At 47.5% G+C, this 19,811-nt stretch overlaps 2 long non-coding RNA genes across 2 annotated transcripts in view; both read left to right on the forward strand.

Moving 5' to 3' along the window:
• Positions 1 to 46: 46 nt before the first annotated feature.
• LOC148222117 (uncharacterized) overlaps positions 47 to 19,811 on the forward strand; it is an 86,230-nt gene continuing 66,465 nt past the window's right edge. The window contains exon 1 of the long non-coding RNA XR_015806665.1: positions 47 to 613. This is a non-coding gene — a long non-coding RNA (uncharacterized LOC148222117). The remainder of the gene's footprint in view (positions 614 to 19,811) is intronic.
• Positions 3,585 to 10,841, forward strand: LOC148222118 (uncharacterized). The gene is made up of 2 exons (XR_015806666.1): positions 3,585 to 7,746; positions 9,910 to 10,841. It is a non-coding gene; the product is annotated as an uncharacterized LOC148222118 (long non-coding RNA).

Here is a 19,811-nt window from a genome sequence, read left to right on the forward strand (position 1 = left end):
CCCGCACCCTCCTCCGGCAGCAGGGCTCCCCCAGCCCGGGGGACACGCAGGGTCCCGCACTGCGGCCGCCGCGCCTTCGCGGACCGGGGCAGACCCCAGACCCCCCAGTCTTGAACTTGGCTGGGGGCTCATTGGAAAGGAAGGGGGTGCCCCAATCTCCTCCTGCTGCTGCAGGGACCGCTCGGGCGAGCAACCCGCGGAACTTTGCATGCTTTGAAATTTACATTTGAACAAATTTACCCTCTCCTTCCTCCAAAGGTAGGGGAAAAAAAAGGAAGAAAGGTTTCTCGGGCAGAAAAGGACAGGAGAAAGGTGGATTGCAGCCTCTGCGGCTGCACAGCTAAAACAAACCAAAAAAAAGTCCCCCGAGATCCCCACTAGCCCCTAAAATAGTTCTCTTCGAGGTGTCCCGGCTAGTCACGGATCTCTGCTTCTCTCTTGCTGTGAAGTGTTTGTCTCGCTGTGCGCAGAGCCCGGCTCCGTGCCGTGGGCGAGCGGGACCGCCCCGCAGCGCGGCGGGCCAGGAGCAGCGGAGCCGTCGGGCTTTCCTCGGACACACACCTGGGTCGTGTCTGCGTTGTTCCTGACCGCGCCAGGCTCGGAAAAGCTGCCGGTAGGCTCGGTTTCGTTACTGCTTTGCTCGGAGCCGGGGAGGCGCGGGGCTCCGCGGGAGCGCCTCGGGACGGGTCCAGAGCGGGGCCCCGGGCTCGTCCGGCACGGGGAGCCGGGGCCGGCAGGATGTAACATCTCCGAGCCTGGAGGATCAGTGCAGGGACCCTTTCTGGCTCTGGCTGGTCCCCGGCGCTTTGGGCCATGCTGGCAAAGCTGCTCTCTTGCTGCCCCCGCAGGTGCTTCCTTCAACTGGCAGCACTGCCCCTGCCGCTTTTATAGCCAGGACTTAAAACCTGCACCCTGGCTCATTTGGCTTCCTGGGATCACAGTCTGCCCCCCACCCTCGGGCCTCCCCATCCGGGCAGGGCTTGCAGCCAATCTGGGGAGAAGTGGAGTCCTGTTGACCGCACCCCACTGAGGTCCTGGGTCCTCCCAGGGCTGTTCTGCAGCCCTCCAAAAATGGGGCGTGGATTGGGCAGGTGCAGCTCTGTGCGTGTGTGTGGTTTGGGATGAAGCAATGGATTCGGGATGGGTGTAGGAAGGGCAGGGAAGCTGCCTGGCTCTTGTGAAGCACAGGGTTCAGCACCGTGAGGTGGGGCAGCAGGGTCATGCCCCCCAGCACCAGCAGGGCCGTGCCTCCCAGCACCAGCAGGGCTGTGTCCCCAGCTTCAGCAGAGGTGTGACCCCCAGCACCAGCAGGGCTGTGTCCCCAGCACCAGCAGGGCTGTGTCCCCCAGCACCAGCAGGGTTGTGTCCCTCAGCACCAGCAGGGCTGTGACCCCCAGCATCAGGGGCTGTGTCCCCCAGGATCAGGGGCTGTGCCCCCAGCACCAGCAGGGCTGTGCCCCCAGCATGGTACCGTGTGCTGGTGGGTGCTGCTGCCAGCCCCTCTGCCCATCAGCTGCTGCTGGCTTTGGAACTTGAGGACTGAAGGCCAGGGAAGGGCTGGCTCACCCTGCAGCCTGGTCCTCGGTGTTCAAATAAGAAGGGTTTTTCAGTAAAAAGAGGTAAAAAGTCCCTGTTCCTCACCCTTGCCAGCTGCAGGGAGATACGGAGAGTTCAGGAATGGGAAAGATCTTCTGTCCTGGATGTCTTAGGCTGTTTTTGTGCTTTGGGGAGAGACAGTTCATGATTTTCAGAGCCAGGGCCTGGCAGTGGGGACCAGTGCTCACAGCTCTGACAAAAACATGACAGAGCTGACTGGGGCAGGACAGTGCTGCCAGGGCAGTGCCCTGTTAGCTCAGCTTCTGGTGTGTCATGAGCAGTGGGACTTGTGTCACAGCCCACAAGAGTCCCAGGTCTGTTCACAAACAGGGGATGTACTCTGCTGGCCTCTCCCAGACTGGCAGCTCTCTCGATGCTACTGTGCTTGCTTGTATGAGCAGGATTAGGTGGATTTGTCCCCAGATAAACACAACTCGGGATGGTTTTCTTAAAGGGGTAATGTTGGTTCATTGTGCTATAACGAATCTAAGCAGAGGCAGGCGATGAACTGGAGCCATTCCATCTCTACCGTGCTTTATGAGCCATGAATATTTTGATTCCTTTGGTGTCATTGTTTTTGCATATCTGTCTCTGTGTCTGGTGTAATCCTCTGAAAAAAATATTTTGTTTTCAAGCATTGTGCCTGCCATTAGCATGTAGTGGTTGCACACTGTGTGAAGGCAGAGTCCTGAAGGCATTTTGATCAGGTTGTGTTCAAGTGTCTCGGCCTTACGGCACCAGCAATTAAGTTTCTATAATGAATCTGTTTGCTGTAAAGCTCCAAAGCAGTGGAGAGGGTGTAGTATTGTGTGATTACATTTTGGTTTTCTAATACAATGTCTCAGATTAAAAGCATCACATACTAACACCAGCTTTTTTTAACTGAGTGTAACTTTGATGACTGTTTGCTAAAACATCCCTGTTATTTATGCTTGTTACTGCGATCACCTATAAGGAAAATCTTTCTACAGAGATGCACTCCTGGTTTAGAGAGGTGAAACTCCAGAGAAAGCCTGTATTCTTTGAGAAATTAATTTTATAATGGAGCATGCAGAAGGAAATAGTTTGTATTGTAGTGACTAATCTGCACATTGGCTGAACTAAGACATTTAGTTAACCTTTCTATGCTGTTTGTGTGGGATAAAAATATAATCTGTCTTACTAGTGCCTGCTCACCTGAACATAACTGCAGGCAGTAAAAATGCTTTTGTAAGAGCTTACAGTAGTGAGTGAGAATGGCAAAGCAAAGCAAGGACCTGCCCTGCAGACCTGACACGAGATGGTTTAGGATGGCTTTACAGACATCTGTTCTGTTCTAGTCATGGAAAAACCCCCTGCAGAATCCGGGGGAGGCAGTTGTCAAAAGAGGCACAGATATATTTTAATATTAAGATGCTAATTTTATTCTCAGTAAAGAAGGTGGCTGTTACGTGCTGCTTAGGTTTTCTTTTAGCTGATAATTTGGTAATGTTTCTCCATTTCAAATGCTTGTGTGAAAATAAACTTTAATAAAAAGAGCTGGGAAAAAAAAAATAGTTTAGCTGAATGATTTTGTTTTGGCAACTTGTTCAATAGTGGCAGCTTTGAAATTGTCAAGGCTTGACTTTGAAATGAGTGATAGGTGGAGTTTGTTTTGAGGGAGACCCAGCCCTCACCTTGGGGATTCTTTCCTGTGCACGCAGGTACCCTGACCTGGGACAGGGACACTCAGAGAGGGAAAAGTCCCTGGCAGTGTGCTGGCTGGGGAAACCGGGGAGCTCAGCCCCTGAGGATTGTGCAGGATCCGAACAGGGCTGTTTCCTTGCTTTTATTGTTTTCCGGAGCGCCGTATAACCAGCCCGGGCCGCCGCGGGTTCTGCGGGTACAGAACGGGGGCTCTGGGCAGGTTCTGGGCACGGGCACGGCCAGGGAGCCTGGGCACAGCCCGGGGGGAGCCGGCCCCGCTGGCCCCGGCCCCGTGCCCTGCTCGCCAGGGAAGCCGGCTTCGTGCTCTCAGAGCAGGAAGGGCTCTCGTGCTTTATTCCCATTTATTCCCATTTATTCCCATTTATTCCTGTGCCTTTAGCTGCCAGGGTCACAGCAGGCTGGGAAACGCCAGGGTTTGGGTTTCTGCTGGCCGTGGGCTTGCTCCGTTTGTGTGCCACAAAGAACGAGCACTTCAGAAAATACAGTTCCACCCGGAACGGAGAGAGGCAGGGCATTAGCATACAGCCTGGCAGAAAATTAGTGTCTAATCCATACCTGCTTTCCATTTCCCCCCAGCTTCAGTCAGACATTATTTCAGTGCTAAATCTGGTGTTTGGTTCTTTTTAAAGTATTTTTGCCACTTTCTGTAGTTTAAGTAGCATAATTCTCGTTCTGAGAAAGATGTTGTTCTTTTTGTTTGCTTTTGTCCTTGTTTTGATATTTTTTCCTGGGGTTTTTTTTGGTTTTTTTTTTTTTGTTTGTTTGTTTGTTTGTTTTTTTTAACCTGTGTTAGTAGAATGCTGTAGGACTTAGGGTTTCCACTACTTCAGTGTGTTCTTATTAAAAATAAACAATTTATTTTGTTTGCATTTGTTAAATACGTGGACTTGAGTTTTTCAGGGATTATTGGTAAACTCGAGAGAAAATGCAAACCTTCTGTTGAGACTGGTGAAACTCGGTCTTAACTATAGGAAAAAAAAATCTTAATTTGGACTCAAATATTCTCTTTAATTAAGCGAAAACGCTTCATGCAGCAGGTGATGAGACTGAAGTTTCTGTGAGTCACGCAGAGTGCAGTTTGGTCTCTGCTCCCTGGTGCAGGGACTCCTGGTGAGGAAGGCAGATGTTCCCCAGAATACTCATCTCCCTGCAGTATTTTTATTTTTACTAGAAAGAAGATGCTACAAGAACTTTCTGAAACTGTGAATCATAAATATTATAAAATCGTATTCAAGGCACACTTGAAATGGACTTGCTCAATTTCACAAGATTATAAAAGAAAAAAAAAGGACAATTTTTTTCCCTTTTCCTCCTATTTTTCAGTCCCTCACTGTCCAGATTTTATTTTGCTGCCTTTATTTCCACCCCCACCCCGGTGATAACTTCAAGGCCAAAGGGGCACTTAACTTGCTTTAAAAAGTATGTTTTAAGTGTTTAAAAGTGAGCTTGAGTTTTTATATAATTTCATTATTCTAGAGCTTGGCTTATATTTTTTAAAATGAGGCTATTGCCAACACTGTAAAAATTGGCAAAACTGCAGCGGTAAAATATATATTTGATTTTTAATCTTGACCCACAGGAGTATTTTAAAATAATACAGCAAGTGGAGTGTTTTACTTCAATTGCTTTGCAGCACTCGTTTTTTTTTTTAAATGAGATACAAATGTGTCATTGCAATCTGCTACTTTTTTTCTGTTTCCTTTTTGTTCTTTGCTGATGCAGAAGAAGGCAGGCTAAGGACCAAAGGAGTTGAAAATATGCCTTGAAGACACTCCCTGCACCTTTGGGAGGATGCTGGGCTGAGGTTAAAAAAAAAAACCTTTCTGTTGGTGCTCACTTTATGTTACTGAGGACTTGATTTCAGAGGAGTTCCCCAACCCTTTAAAAAATCTCTGGTTGGAAATATTTTTTGAAAAAAAAAAGAAGAAAGTTTTTTTAAAAAATTTAAATATTAGCTCCATTTTTAAACGATGAGATTACATGGGGCATTTTAAGAATTATGATTTGATAAAGAATTTATTGGGTCCTGCCCAGGGTCCTGCTGTGGGGCTGAGCTCTGGCAGCCACGGTCTCTCTGTGTGTTTAACACGAAACCAGAATGGACCTTGTAACCTAAATCATGTCTGCAGTCAGAGGGCTCTTCTAATAGTCCCAATTTCAGACTACTCGATCAGCTTTATAAAAATTTATAACTCAAAACTCCAGAAATTTTTAACACAAACTTGAGCAACTGTAGTATTAAAGCAAAGGGTTTTTTGTTGTTATTTAATTTTCATCTAAGCTAAAGAAAAAAAAATCTAGAACAATACTTTATATCAGCACCGTAGTTTTATCACACTTATATTTCTAGATTTTGTAATTTTGCTGGAGTGTAAGAAATAGTTCCCTTCCAGATTGACAATAAATTGCACTGAAAAAATTAAACTGGCATAAACACCCCCTACAAAGTAGCAAATCACATATGTATTAGTGAAACATTAATGCCCTGAAAATATGTTTTCTTCTTTTTGTTAGTTTTCTGTTCTTCATCTCAGGCAGTCTTCCATAAAAAGCTGGTTGTCAGTGCAGCAACGGGACTAAATCACGCTCCTTGGAGAGGCTGACGCAGGGAAGGGGCACTGGAGAAATACTGCATTTCATAAACAGAATCACTAGAGCATTAGGAGAGCAAACATGTGGTTTTATGAACATAGTTATAAATATTTAAACATGCAAAATGAAAATGTTACTAAATATCTGTTTTTCATTATCTTTCGATGAACATTTTCATTCTTGGAAGCGTTGCTGGCTGTCTGCACAGAGTGATCACCACCCCCTCCCCAGAATGAATGATGTGTAATGTGAAAACATGTTAAAATGCACAGTTGTTTGTAATATCTTCTACCAAAGTGGAAGACATTCTACCAAATTTGGTATTCTACTGAATCACAGAGTATTCTTGCCCAACAAACAGGCAACCATCCTGATCTGTCAGCAACTCACTTGCTGGATGTTATGAAAAATCTGAGGATGGTTTAGAAAATATAAGATGTCACTCAGCGAGCTCGGAGTCATGTCCTGCCGTCCTTCCTGCGGCACAATTCCTACAGAAGTCAACAAAAGATGTGGCTGCTGAATTTATCATTAGCAACCTATTATTTTAGCGTGTCAGCAAGCGTGGAGGAGTCTGTGGAAGGGGTGGAAGGCTGCAGCAGGACTTTGGGGTGGGAGCCTGGGCTCTGAGCGCGGGGTGAGGCTGCACCCCTGGGTGGGGAGAGGCAGGCAGGGGGCACAGCCTGTGCAGTTTAACCTGTGAGAGATCGGGGGGCACAGCCTGTGCAGTTTGTCCTGTGTGAGTGATCAGGGGGCACAGCCTGTGCAGTTTAACCTGTGAGAGATCGGGGGGCACAGCCTGTGCAGTTTGTCCTGTGTGAGTGAGGCTGTGAGTGCACACAGTTTCTGTAGTTTATCCTGTGTGAGTGAGGCTGTGAGTGCACACAGTTTGTGCAGTTTATCCTGTGTGAGTGAGGCTGTGAGTGCACACAGTTTGTGCAGTTTATCCTGTGTGAATGGAGGCTGGGAGCAGCAGAGGCCACGCTGTGCATCGCTCTCCATAAGGCAGGTGTCTGATTCCTCAGGCTCAGCTCCGGGTCTCCATCCCTACCTCCCCACCAAGCTCTGGCTGTGCTGTGGATGTCATGAAATCAGGTGCCAAATGAGATTTTTTTTTTTTATTTTTTAATGTACCAGAGAGCCCCTTTGCTATGAGTCCCATAGTTGAGGATGGCCGTGGTGGGTTTGTGGTGCTGGCACATCCACACGCAGGCGCACGCTGTTTGCTATTCCTCCTGCAGTGGCTCCCACCAATAAATCTGCACTTGCTGTAGCCAGGATGGAAATCTTTAAGACAAAGGACTTGAATGGGCAGTTTTTTATTGCTGTTATAGAGTAGAAGGCCCCAAGCTGGGGGCTCCTGCATGCATGAATGCTGCCCCCCTTGGCTTGGTACTGTCTTCTGTGAGCTCTATACCAGTACCAGAGACTGTTAGGGGGAGAGGGCCCCAAGGCTGCTATTTCCCCATTTCAATTCCTGCTCCTCTGACTGCAGCAAATCCCAAAGAAATGATGGCTGAGAAGTAAACTTGGAGAAGAGTGTAGAAGGGCAGGCTGCTGGGTAGCGCAGGGGATGCGTGGGAGGGCAGCACAAAACGTGGGAATGAGGAAAGGAGGAACAAAAGAGATGTGGGTTGGCCAAGGAGGAACAGTGCGGTGAAAAGCGGCCGGGCTGGTGCAGCAGCGAGGAGCTGCTCCTTGTCCTGTGTGTGAATACATCCAGCTGAGCCTTTTGCATTTGCAGGCTGTTCAGGCAGAGCCCCCACAGAAGTGTGAGAGTCCCTGGAGACGTGCATGGGCTTTGGCCAGCGGGAAGCAGCGTGTGGCACTGGGGGTGAGGGACCCTCCGTGCTCCATGCTGCTGTTCCCGGGGTGAGGGATGCTCCATGTTTCACACTGCTCTATGCTGTCTCTGTGGGTGCTGTGGGTGCTGTGGGTGCTGTGGGTGAGGGATGCTCCATGTTTCACACTGCTCTATGCTATCTCTGTGGGTGCTGTGGGTGCTGTGGGTGCTGTGGGTGCTCAGGGTGAGGGATGCTCCATGTTTCACACTGTTCGGTGCTGTGGGCACGGTGCTCTGGGGTGGGCTGGGGACTGAGTCCCTTGGCGAGCCCCCTGAGCTGCCAGGGGGAAGGAACAGGCTGCCGTCCTGCAGCAGCTTTGTGCCCAGCAGGCTGGGGGGCACAGGGGCCCCCAGGGAGCTGCTGCTGCCCTGCTGCTCGCCCATGGCTCCCTCTGGCCACCGCTCCCGGGCCACGGGCGGGTGTGCTCGGGCAGAGCCGGGGCTGGGCTGGCAGCAGCAGGAGCCGTGTGTGCGCTCCGTGCTCTTGCGTCAATGCAGACCTTTCCATGGACTCCAGTCGGGGCTGGATCCAGCCTTGCATGGCTGTGGCCCTTGTGCATTTCAGAACTGTGTTAATCTATATCTGGATCCCAATGGGGGCACTCGGGATGAGCTGAGCTCAAACAATCCTTGGCAGGAGGGACAGGCTGGAGTTGGCAGGGATTTTTGTCCCATTATTGGTTACTCAGAGGGAGGAATTTACGCACCATTTTAATATATGACAACTTGAGGTCTGTCATCTTTAGCGTATTAGAAAAGCCTCATTTTTAACAAATCCCAGAGCGTTTAGCAGGCACGGTGCTGCAGCTGGGCTGAGGCTGCCTGCTGGTCCCGGGCACAGGCACAGGGACTGCTCTCTGTCTCTTCAGACACAGAGCAGCTTCTGCTGTGGGGTCAGCCCTGTGGCTGCCAGCCCCGGGCTGCCAACCTCGCATTCCCATCTGACCCTGCCAGCAAGGGAGCTGGGAATACTGGGGCAGGAGAAAGCAAAGCCAGTGCAGCCCGTGGAGCAAACCATGCTGAAAGCTCTTCCCCACTGGTTCAATCTGCCTGCGTGTGCTCTGCAAGTTTAGCCAGGGCTTGTTCACCAAGCTCAGAGGAGACTTGCCTGACTGCACTTAAATCTTCAAAACATGTCCCAAAGACCCAGAGAGAGATTTTACACTCTCTCAGTCAGTTTGCTCTTTCCTCTAGTGAAAATCCAGATGGGTGCTTGTGTTGAAAATTAGTTTGTGTGAAGTCACAATTTCTGCTTTATATTTGTGGATTTCTAAAGTAGAAGAATTCAACTCCTAAAGATTTTCCAAGATTATTCCAAGGCTTGTTGTATCACGACCAAGAAATTAGTCCAGATAACCAGGAAATGGCTAGAAAGGATGGAGGAAATATATTTGGGGTTTTGTGTTGTTCGAATGTTTTTGGGGGGCTTTTGGGGGGGATTTGTTTTGTTTTAGATTTGGTTTTTTTTCTTTGTTTTTTTTTTTTTTTCCTTTATTCTGTATTTTTGGGGGGATTTTTTGTTTTGGAGGAGGAAAGAATTTTAAGGTGGTTTTCTCTGTTTTACAAGCATTATTTGTATTTTTATCATCCAGCAAAGCACCCGAGCACTTAGCAAACCGTTTCCTTCAGAAACATCCCCATAAAGAGAGCGCTGAAATAATCAGCCAAAAGAATTGGTGTCAGCCTTAGACAAACAACTGTGTTTCTTGGTAATCTAATGCCACTTTAATATCTTGCTTTTAATGCAGCTGAGAGAATGGTTTGATGGACAAGGCACTGATGCTCACGAGCCTGAGTTCAGTTGTTAGGGCTGTGTCAGAAATTATTTTTCACAGACAAGTGTAGTTGGAGTGTCAGCTCCCATTAAGTGCATTAGAGCCTCTGAGGTTCAGTGCTAGCACACCATGTTTTGTAGCCCTTGGTTTGCTTCTGTGGCAACAAAACCAGAAGGTCTTTGGTTAACTTCTGACCACTGACATATTAAATGAAGATGAGCATTTGAGCAACATCAGTGATTTCAATTGACTCATCAATTGCCATTGCATAGCAGTCCTCATGTTTCACTTTGGTAACAAGCTCATCTGCCACATCTGATGCCAGCAATTCAGTCCTTCAAACAAATGACATGTTTGATAAAGAAATCTTTTAAAATTCATTATGCACTTTGGCTTTTGTCTTTCCTTTTAATACAGCATCTGTTGCAGCCGGGATACATTCCTTGATCGTTTCTGAGTCTGCAATTATTTTTATGCCTGCCCAGTGTCCCGGAGATGTGAAACGAAGCTGCCATGCTATGCTGCTGAGCCCTGAAACTCTACACAGACATTCAATTTAATCTCTTGGAACAGACTGCATTAAAGTAGTGTCATCAGTGCACACTTGTGATAAAAAGACGACATGAAGAAAGACAGTGAACTAAAAGGCTCTGCTTTTTTTTTTTTTTCCTGGGAAGAAAATAGGATATCTGTCCCTTCATTTGTTTCATGGCTTCCTTGTGCAGCCATTTAAATTCAGCAGAAGGCTCCAAGTGTCTAAACTTTATCCTGAGCATTTTTTTTTCAGTGCTGGAAAGGAATACAGTTAAGTGTCCCAGGGGGAGTTTTATAGAAAATGCTATGTGCAATGTTAATGACTTGGGATGGGGTTGTACGTTTTTTCCATGGAGAGCCAGGACAAATACAGGACTCGATGAGAAGTGCTGTGCAGGGACCCACTGCTCTGTGGCTCCAGGGACTGGCAGAAGGATAATGAGGGCTTTAACCCAAAGTGCCCCCTTGTGCCTCTGTCCTGCTCCATGCCAGAGCCCTGTGAATATCTGGAGCTGGAAGAAATGACAAACTTCTTGGGTGCCACAAGAGATTGCATCAGCATTACTGATCCTTACTCGGCTCCTTACTGAAAATGCACCAAGCAGCTATTTGGGTCAGACTGCTAAATTTGTAGATACGGAGTGTCAAGAAGCCTTTTTGTCAACTTGGTACCGTTTAGTGTTATTTGTCTTCAAGTTCAAAGCAATCCTGGCCTCAGACTTGTGATATTTTCTGCCCTTTCCCCTTTCTGTTGGCTCAGACCTCTTCCCTTTGAGGTCAACATCAAAATAAAGATGTATGTTTCCTCAGCCTGACCATGGCTCTGACTCTTTAGATCAGCAATCCTATAGTCCATATGTCTTCCCATCTGTCAACTGGCATTTGAAGCCAGCTTGCTCCTCTATTCTTTCAGACAAGTGTGAGAATCAGGAGTTTCTTTAATGACGGTTCCAGGCCTTAAAGCGTTTGCTAAGATACTACCTATTAAGATCCCTTGATGGCACCTTGAATAGAGATCAAAAGCAACGGAGTTCACTCCACAAATGTGATTCCGTCAGTCAGTTTAGGGCATTGAGAGAGGGGTGGGGAGGGCTGGGAGGGCACGGTGCTCCCGCAGGCTTGGGAAGTCCGAGTGACAAGGCAGCAAACAAGCACTGCTGGATCCCCAGGGCTGCCTGGGCTCCTCCTTTGCCTTCCCAAAGCAGCTCTGTGCAGCACCAACTGCTGCCTCTGCTCGGGACCCAGCCTTTAGGGTCTGAGCTGTGCCTGCTTGGACCAAGCACTTTTTGCTGCTGCATTGCTACCTGTGTCTGTGCCTTTGGCTGAGGGATTATTCAAAACCTGCTAGTCACATAAACAAAAATCTGATAGCACAAAATAGTCTTCTCATTAATAATAACTACCAGGCTGCAATTTGTCTCTTATACTTTGGAGAGCTGCTAATAATGGGAATCTGTTTGCTGCTTCACCACTGGGACTGCATGAAAGGCAATGGAGAGATGCTGCCTGCACAGCATGATCACAGCAAGGTGGCCACTTTCTGGGGCCACAGCCTGGCCTTCAAACCCCCCTGTTCTTAATGCTTGGCACGACATGATGCAAAGCCTTGGAATATTTGGGAAAGTGTTTGATCTGGTGGTGCATTTCTCCCAGCGACTATCACAGAGGAATTAGTGGGAAGCTGTGGACATTATTTCAAGCCCAAAGCCTAAAAGCCAAGGCCTTGCTGGCTGTGGGGGCTGGAAAAGGCAGGGTGCTCACCGTGGGAAGGGTGGTGGAAGGCATTCCCCAGGGACCCTCCACAGCCAGTGCTAACAAAAGTTGCAGTTTGTTTATGGTACCCAAATGTCTGAGAAGAGCTGAAAAGCGCCAGGATGTGGCTGAGTGCTGCAGGATGCTGTCACGCTGTTGACTGTCAAGTAAAACTTGACTTGCTGGAGTCAAGGACACCATATGTCCTTAGATTTGTGTTGAAGTGTGAGCATGAACCTGAAGTCCAGACACAGACTTTGGCCTCAGTGTCTTTAACTGCAGTCATAATGTAATTTCTGCTCCCTGAGCAAAAACAGCTGCTCTGGCTGCCTGCTCTGGAGCCTCACTGCTTTCAAATCAGGTGGTTAGTCTAAACTTGGGGCATGTAGATTGTCTCTTTTTAGGATGAAAACCAGAAATTACTTTGATGCAATTATATGTCTTCACCCAGAAGATGCACCAGCTCCTGGACACTGCAGTGAGCAAAACATCAAGAGTAATTTTGTGTTTCCCACCCCAAGCCTCTTCCAGCCAGCTCAGAAGTGATCTCTATCTGAGATTGTCATTGGGCTTATTTAAATGCATTTGCCTTTCTGCTCTTGTTCTCTGCCTGTGCTCTTGGTCACCCACTGTTTTTCTTTTACAACCCCCACTCAGTCTATTTTCTCTCTCTTTTACACGATGAGACTCAGCTAAATTTGTCTTCATCGCAGTCATTTTTAGTGTGGATCCATATCTGCCTTTTTAGGGGGTAGTAGCGACGGTGACGTGTACTTGTGGTTGCAGCAGAAGCTGCTATTGAGTTGGACAAAATAGGATGAATGCTGTATAAAAGCCTTCAGAGAGCTGTGAAATCTCCATCCTCTCTTCCTTGTTCTCCTGGGAACACTTGCACAAAGAGTATTTTTAATGTGAAGCAAAAAGGATTCTGACGAATACTCATTAACATTTTGTTTCTGCAGAGATACATGATTATCACCAGGCTGCAAGGGACGTGTATTCAGTAAAGCTCTTAGATGTATGCTTAGTTTTATGTATATGCTTAAATCTTCCTGATGGCCCCTGTTTGGCTGAATAGACTTATTAACCAAGACAAAACCAGGTATTTGATGGAGCTGATTTGTACTGCCCAGGTATGGTGCAGGTCTCCGACCTCAGTGCATAACAATGCTCTGAGAGCAGTGAATCCTCTCCTACAAGTGCATTGGTTGAATTACACACCCACAAATCATTTGTATCATAATCGTGAACGACAAACCATAAGAGCAGGATTCAGCCAGAGAGGTTGGAAGGGGAAAAAACCATCAGGGTCATCCTATGCTGTGGCTTGTTTGCTTCATGTGCCTTTGTAGTGGGAGCCCAGATGGAAAACATCCGGCCAAGGTATTGCTTCTCTACTGCCACTCTGGGAGCTGCAGTGCCATGAATAAAGATCTGATATGGGCTGCAGCCTTTGTCAGCCCCTGGCTGTGTCCCTCAGGGCAGCCCCATTTCCTGCTGGTCAAACCCTTTGCCAGAAGGGTTGGTGTGCAGCGTGCTGGTTGTGGTGGTGAGTGTCAGCTCCATATCTTGTCTGAGGGCACAGAAAGCCTGAGCTGTGTGTCTGCCTGTGCCTCTTCCTGCAGACATGCCGTGGATATGTTCTCTGCTGCTCTGCTCGCCCTGTGGGAGGTGGAGTGCTGGGCTTGCTTGGCTGTGTCACTAGGTACTGCCCTAGATTCACTTCAGAGTGAAGATTTCCCATTTGTGTCAGAGAGGAGCGTGCTTTGGAGGGCACAGTACACAGCAGAAGTGAGCAGACATGACAGGAGGGTTTCCAGGTTTGTGGAGTTCTCATATCTTGTCACAGGGGGAACCATACACTCATTTTTCATGAGGTCCCCATTCTTCCTGTGGTTGCAATCCACTTTCTGTGCCTCTTTCCATAAGAAACATTTGGTTCCTTTTAGCAGTTGTTTGGGTGGAATAATGAAGTCTAAGAGTTGGAAACTAACAAAAACGTACCCTCCAAAAGACTGCATGGTCCTAGCTATTTCTTTTGTGAAAATGAAATGTTCTGTAGATGTTTTGTACAGCTGAGTGTCATTTTGAGTCACTTGAAGCATCCTGAAGCTTTGACACAATGTCACTGGGAGCTGCAGTTTCTGTCACTGTGCAGTGGATGGTTTGCTGAGAGGTTCATTAATGTAATACCTCTAAATACTGCTGCAGCCTCCGAGTGGGAGCCAGTGCAGACCCAACAGCCCAGCTGTCTGTCCTGGGAACGAGAAGCTCCAGGTTCTGGTTCTTAATGCCAGGGGTTTGTGTTTTACATACGAAGAGCATTGAGGAGCAGAGGAGTGGCTCGGGGTCAGGGGCTGCAGCCAGACAAGCTCGCCAGGTGATGGTTCTGTACCTGGGCAGGAGGGCAGCAGTCAGTGCCACTGCTCCAACACGAATACTGATCCAAGTGGGCCTCTTGTCCCTGCAGGGCAGGGTGAGCAACTTCACACTTAGCAATTGTCACTAAAAATCAGTCACCCAAGAAGAGCTCTGTTTAATATAAACTAACGGCCAAAAGTGTCCTGGTTTAATTTCAGGAGGACCAGGGGTGTTACACTGCTGGTTTTAACATCACCATTCATTTTGACTGTGCTGCAACAACAGGTTACTTATTATGTGTATGTAATTGGGGGTATTTTTATTAGTTGATGGAAAGATAGCTGTGTAATTAACGGACTGGGTAATTTGTTCTATCAATAAGCCATATTGTGACATGATTGTTAAACAGAATTCCACCTTAGAAGAAAAGGGAACATTTGCATTAAAGTCTGTTAGCAGAATAGAACTCAGGGTTTCTAAGAAAGCTGTGCTTGACCTTCGGTGAGGACTGGAGAGGGTAGCACCTGTTAGCATGAAGCAAATGAAGATGGTGTATTGCTGCTATTTATGTGACAGAGGTGGAGCATTATAAACCTGTCACTTCTTGCATTAACACATCTCCCAAGTGCACAGAGCTGGTGCAAAAAAATAGGGAACTACAAATGGTTAAATTCCACCCAGCATTTGACATAAGTACTCTTTCTCAGCACGTAAGTAATGTGAATGTTATGTTGCACAAATACTTAGAGCTTCATTTACCCTCATCTTCTTTTCATTATTTGCAGGAGGTCTTGTTCTCTGATGGTGTCCTGAAAAGCACAAAGTGGATATCATTCTTATCTGCGCTGCTGATATTTACTGCTGATAAACAGACTCAGTAAAATGGGAACAAATGTTTGTTTCATAATCCTCCTGCAACTGCTGCCTCCTTTATATATGAAGAACACAGAGATTAAGTCAAGTCTGCCATTTGCCAACAGCATGTTTCCAGTTCCCGTTTATATAGTACTCCCAAGCAACTGGATATTAATATTAACCTGTACCTGGGCTGAAATATGGGGTTTTTTTGCTTCTTGGGTAAGATATAAGGATTAATTATTGATGTACTACTCAGGCCTTTCAGCCTGGCTGGGATTGCTATTTTCCCCCCCATGCTGTAGTATCTGGAGTATGTTTTCTCCTCAGTGAAGTTTGTACTGCAGTGAATTGATCTTTGCCTCCTTAGAAGTTCTATATTTTTAACATATTATTTGTGCACGTGGGCAAAGTCCATTTTCTGAAAATGGATTTCTTTTTATCACAATATGCTATTAGACCACATCTTAAGAGTTAAAGTTTTATCATAGTCAGATTCTATTTGCAGATAGCATCACGTGGAGACTGTTTTCAAAAGCATTAACTCAAACCACACGGATGCACAACTATTTTAGAAGATGAGAATTCACACATGCTTTTTATTATAATGCACATAAAACTGAAGTATAATACAGTAGGCTTGGCAATAAAATAGAGTAGTCAATATATAAATTTTATGCCTGGTTCTTTAGATTAATGAACTGCTTTTCTTGATGAATTGAGGATGAACGAGTAAAACCACAATGATCTGATTAGATACTAAATCAGTTGTTTTCTGGCAATTCAGAAATTGTGTATCTAGTTCAGTGTTTCTTTTTTTTTTTTTTCCTTTTTCTAGGACGACTTGATAACCTTCTTGTGCTAGCCAAACCACTAAAGAGGCATTGTCAGTCTCTTCAAGTTCCCTATTGTTCTCAGAAAATCACTTCCTTAAGATATATCCATATGTTGAGGGTCTCAGTAGTACTTTGTGGGAAACAAAGTTATGGATTAAATTCATTTAGTCTGTAACACCACTGAGGCTGGATTCAGCTGGCACAAATACCTCGTGGTGCTTTTATAGCGGGGGAGTCTGGCTTTGCCTTTTCTTTTCTGGACCAGAAATGGGGAGAGGTCGATGGTCAGTAAGGACAGCGTGGTGAGGGACATCCCTCAGGGCTGGCATTTCAGCCTGATCCACTCCGTACCTTTGGGAGCTCGGATTTGAATTTAGGAATGTCCATGAGGTCAGTAATTTTCCGAGTGAGGGGAGCAGCCAGATGCCCTCCCTGTGTAGAGCAGGCCCAGGTGTGTTTGTGGCACAGAGAGACTTTCCAATCTCACAGGCACAGGGAGAAAGAACACAGGTGGGAAGCTGCCAGGGAAGGCTGCAGAGGCTGGCAGGGAAGGAGTTAAGGAGCCCTTGGCAGCAGCTAGGGCTGTGCAGCAGGTCATGGTTTGCAGGAGCCTTGGGATGGGCCAGCTGGCAGGAATGAGCTCATTGCTCTGGGCCGGGGTCTCTATAAAGGGCTCTCAGCAGAAGGGGCTGCTGGGCAGGTGGTTTTGTTCTCTGGGTGCCAGGGGCTGTGTCTCGGTCGGTTGTGACACGTTTAGGTGAGAGGAAACTCTGTTCTGCGCTTTTCTTCAGAGTCCTGCTGGTGCTCCCAGCAGAGCTGCTGCTCTTGCAGTGAAGGTTTCCCTTCTCCAAGGTGAGAGCAGAACGTGGTGGTCCCTGAGCTCTGTGCTTGTCCTTTTGTGCTGCAATTCCAGCTGGGGATGGATGGAGCCGTGCCAAAGGCTGGCTGAGATAAACTGTGCCATGGGAAAAGAGGCTCGTCCTGGTTCTCTGTCCCATTGCCATCCTCTGTAGTCGCTGGTCCAGTGCAGAAGTGATGTTGGTCACTGCAGAATGAGTGAGTGGCTCCTGCAGGGTGGGGGGCCAGTGGGATCCTGTGCCCACAGGGCAGCTCTGGGGCGGGGGCAGAGCCCCTCCATGCCGAGGGTGAGTGCTGTGGAGAACGGGAATACCTGCATCTCAGGCTGTAAGGGTTAAATCGGGTGGAGATGGTGAACCCTCCAAGGTGGAAGGAGCAGCTGCTGTAGAGTTGGATGGAAAATGCAGAATGTGAGACTTTGCCAGGGCTGTGGCACAGTTTCTGTTCTCGTGGCAGGAGGGACAGGATCCCCAGGGTGTGCAGCTGTGCTCGGCTCACATCGGACAGGGCTGCAGTGCAGGGACAACGAAAACAAGTGGAGGAATTGAAAAGGTGGCAGCACCGGCACAGGGTGAGCTGGCGAGTGCGGGCTGCAGGCGTGCCTCAGATGGACTGGAAGAAAGGGAAGGAGACGGGCGGCGTGCAGGAAAAAAATGAATAAATAATAATAATGAAAAAAAAAAGAAATTAAAAGCTCGGTCAGAGAGATCTCGTCCCGGGGATCCTTTGCATCCAGAATGTGCCATGGCATGCACAGACCTCTGTCTGGTCCCTTTTCTTCCTTGGTAGCGTCTTCCCCCTCCCCCTCGTCCTTTGTCAGGCAACTCGTTAACACTTATTAGCAAGCATCTTCAAAAGGCCGGGAGGGGGGATAGGATGGGAGAGGAGCTGAGATGGCTAAAGGAAATGATTAGGAGATTCCTTTTCCTTTCTGCCTATTCAGGCTTTAATGACCAGCCCTTGCCCTGTCTGTGCCCCGCATTGTTATCCAGCCGTGCCCTGGGTCCCGGCCCTGATCCGCTCTGACATCTGCGGCTCCGCTGGTGCCCACAGCCCCCAGCCTTTCTCATGGCTGAGCTTTTACTCTCCGTGCTGGCCCTGGCACCGGTGCCAGCCTGTGCCACCCCTCCATCGGTGCCACCAGCACGGGGCTGTGTGGCCCTGCCTGCACTCTCACCTCTGTTCGTGCCCGAGCACGCTCTGAAATCCCGGGACCCCAGCGCTGGGCTGGCTTAGGACTGTGCTTGCCCGAGCGCCAGGAAAGGGGTGACGAGGTGACAGAATTTGCCCATGGCTTTCTATTTGTGCCTTGCAGAAATTTCTCCAGTTGCAGTGCCTGCTCAGTGGATTCCCCCTGAGTCGCCTGGAGCTGAGACCTGATCCCATCCAAGAGGATGGCAGGGGCTGCTCTGCTCTGCAGTGTGGGTTGGATTTGTTCTGCTCTGCCCATCAAAGTCTTCACCCTTCCCGAGTTACAGCACAGGAACAATCCTGGGATGGTTTTTATGATTAGTGAACTCCACAGAGAAGGACTGTTCTGTCAAAAGACTCCTCTAACCTGGTAATGACAGCCATCCCTCCTCCCTTCCCACCCAGCAGATAAGAACTGAGAAATTTTCAGAAGCTGCTGGATTTCTGCATCTCCCAAGGACTCTGTAGGCATAAAATCCCAGTGTATGTTGTCTTTTCACAAAGTTCCTGCCTTTTCCTGCGGGAGCAGCACAAGCCTGAGCAGGCAGGTGACCTTCAGTGCAAAGTTCCTGCTTTGGGAGAGGGGTGTCACAGATTTCCTGCCCCTACCTGATGATCTTTGAGTGGGGTTGTGTATGTGTAACTGCATGTGCAGGCAGAGCCTTTATCCCAGGAATGGGTACTTTGGGACAGAGACTTAAAATGTAAGTAACTTTGCCAGGGTATCTGTGTGGGCTGGGGGCTGGAGTTCCAGGTCTGAGACGCTTCCTGACCTCAGCTGGGACTCTGAGAGGCAGTGCTGGTCTGCTCTGGGCCTTGCTGCACACCTGGCACCTCTGCTGATGCACAATAGGGCTCTGGCCACCTACAGGTACCTGCAGAGAGGCTTAGACAGGGCTTGCATATACAGGGGATAGATGTGATTGTTAGTAATAACAATAACATAACAATAAAAGTCACTTGCCCCAGAAGATGCTCTGAGGGCTCTGGCTCACTCCTTGGGGATGTAAAGGCTTTGAGGCAGTGACCCTGGAGACAAAGAGACTTGCTAAATCAGGGGATGTTTTACTGTTGAGCCCAAGCTGCAAATGAAATTTACTCAATTTGTTGATATTTGTGTCAGCATCAAAGGCGAGTACAAGTTTGAAATGGAAGGGGTAGGGGGGAAGGGAGTAAGTGATCCAGTTTGTTCTGTTTTTTAGCTTGCAGAACACACCGTGGTTAATGTGGAGAAAAACCAAAGAGCTGCTGGTGGTTGGCTGGAGTGTTCCTGCTCCCAGTGCTGGGAGCCAGAGTTCACAGCAGCTTCTTCACTGCTCCTTCTTTCAACAAAATTATTAGTAGAGAATGTGAGCGAATCTCCTCTGTGTCAATAGCTGAGGGTTTAATTTTGAACAAGGGGGAAGTGGATTTTCAGATGAATACTGGAACACTGGAAAGGAAATATGCATGGAAAGAAGCACAGAGAAGAACTGATGAGTTGGAAAAAATAGACAAATATTATTACTTTTTAGTGTTTTTCAGAGCATATTCTTTATCTGGTACTTACTCCATGCAGCATTTTGGAAAGTATTTGGCAAATGCATGGAAGCAATCTGCAGGATACTTTGTAGTCAGATGCCATAACTTAGATTAATTTACTGCCTTCAGAAATAGCTGTAAACAAATGCACTGATTTATGTGTCAGTTTAAAATTTGTGTGGGGAAAGAGTTATAGCTGCAGAATACAGAAAATATTTAGGACAGACATTTCAAAAATTTTATAGCTTCATAGTAAGAAAAGAGGGGTAACTTTCAATTATGCATTTTATTAACATCTCCTTTTTAGCCCTATAAAATGGTAACAATGTTAAAATCCCCTCCTGGGAAATAATGTCACATGGCTTGCCACTGATAGAAGTTGAGGATGATAGGAAATGCTGCTGGAGTTAA

This window comes from Sturnus vulgaris, chromosome 14 (assembly GCF_052056855.1).
Source record: "Sturnus vulgaris isolate bStuVul1 chromosome 14, bStuVul1.hap1, whole genome shotgun sequence".
NCBI classification, from domain to species: Eukaryota; Metazoa; Chordata; class Aves; order Passeriformes; family Sturnidae; genus Sturnus; species Sturnus vulgaris.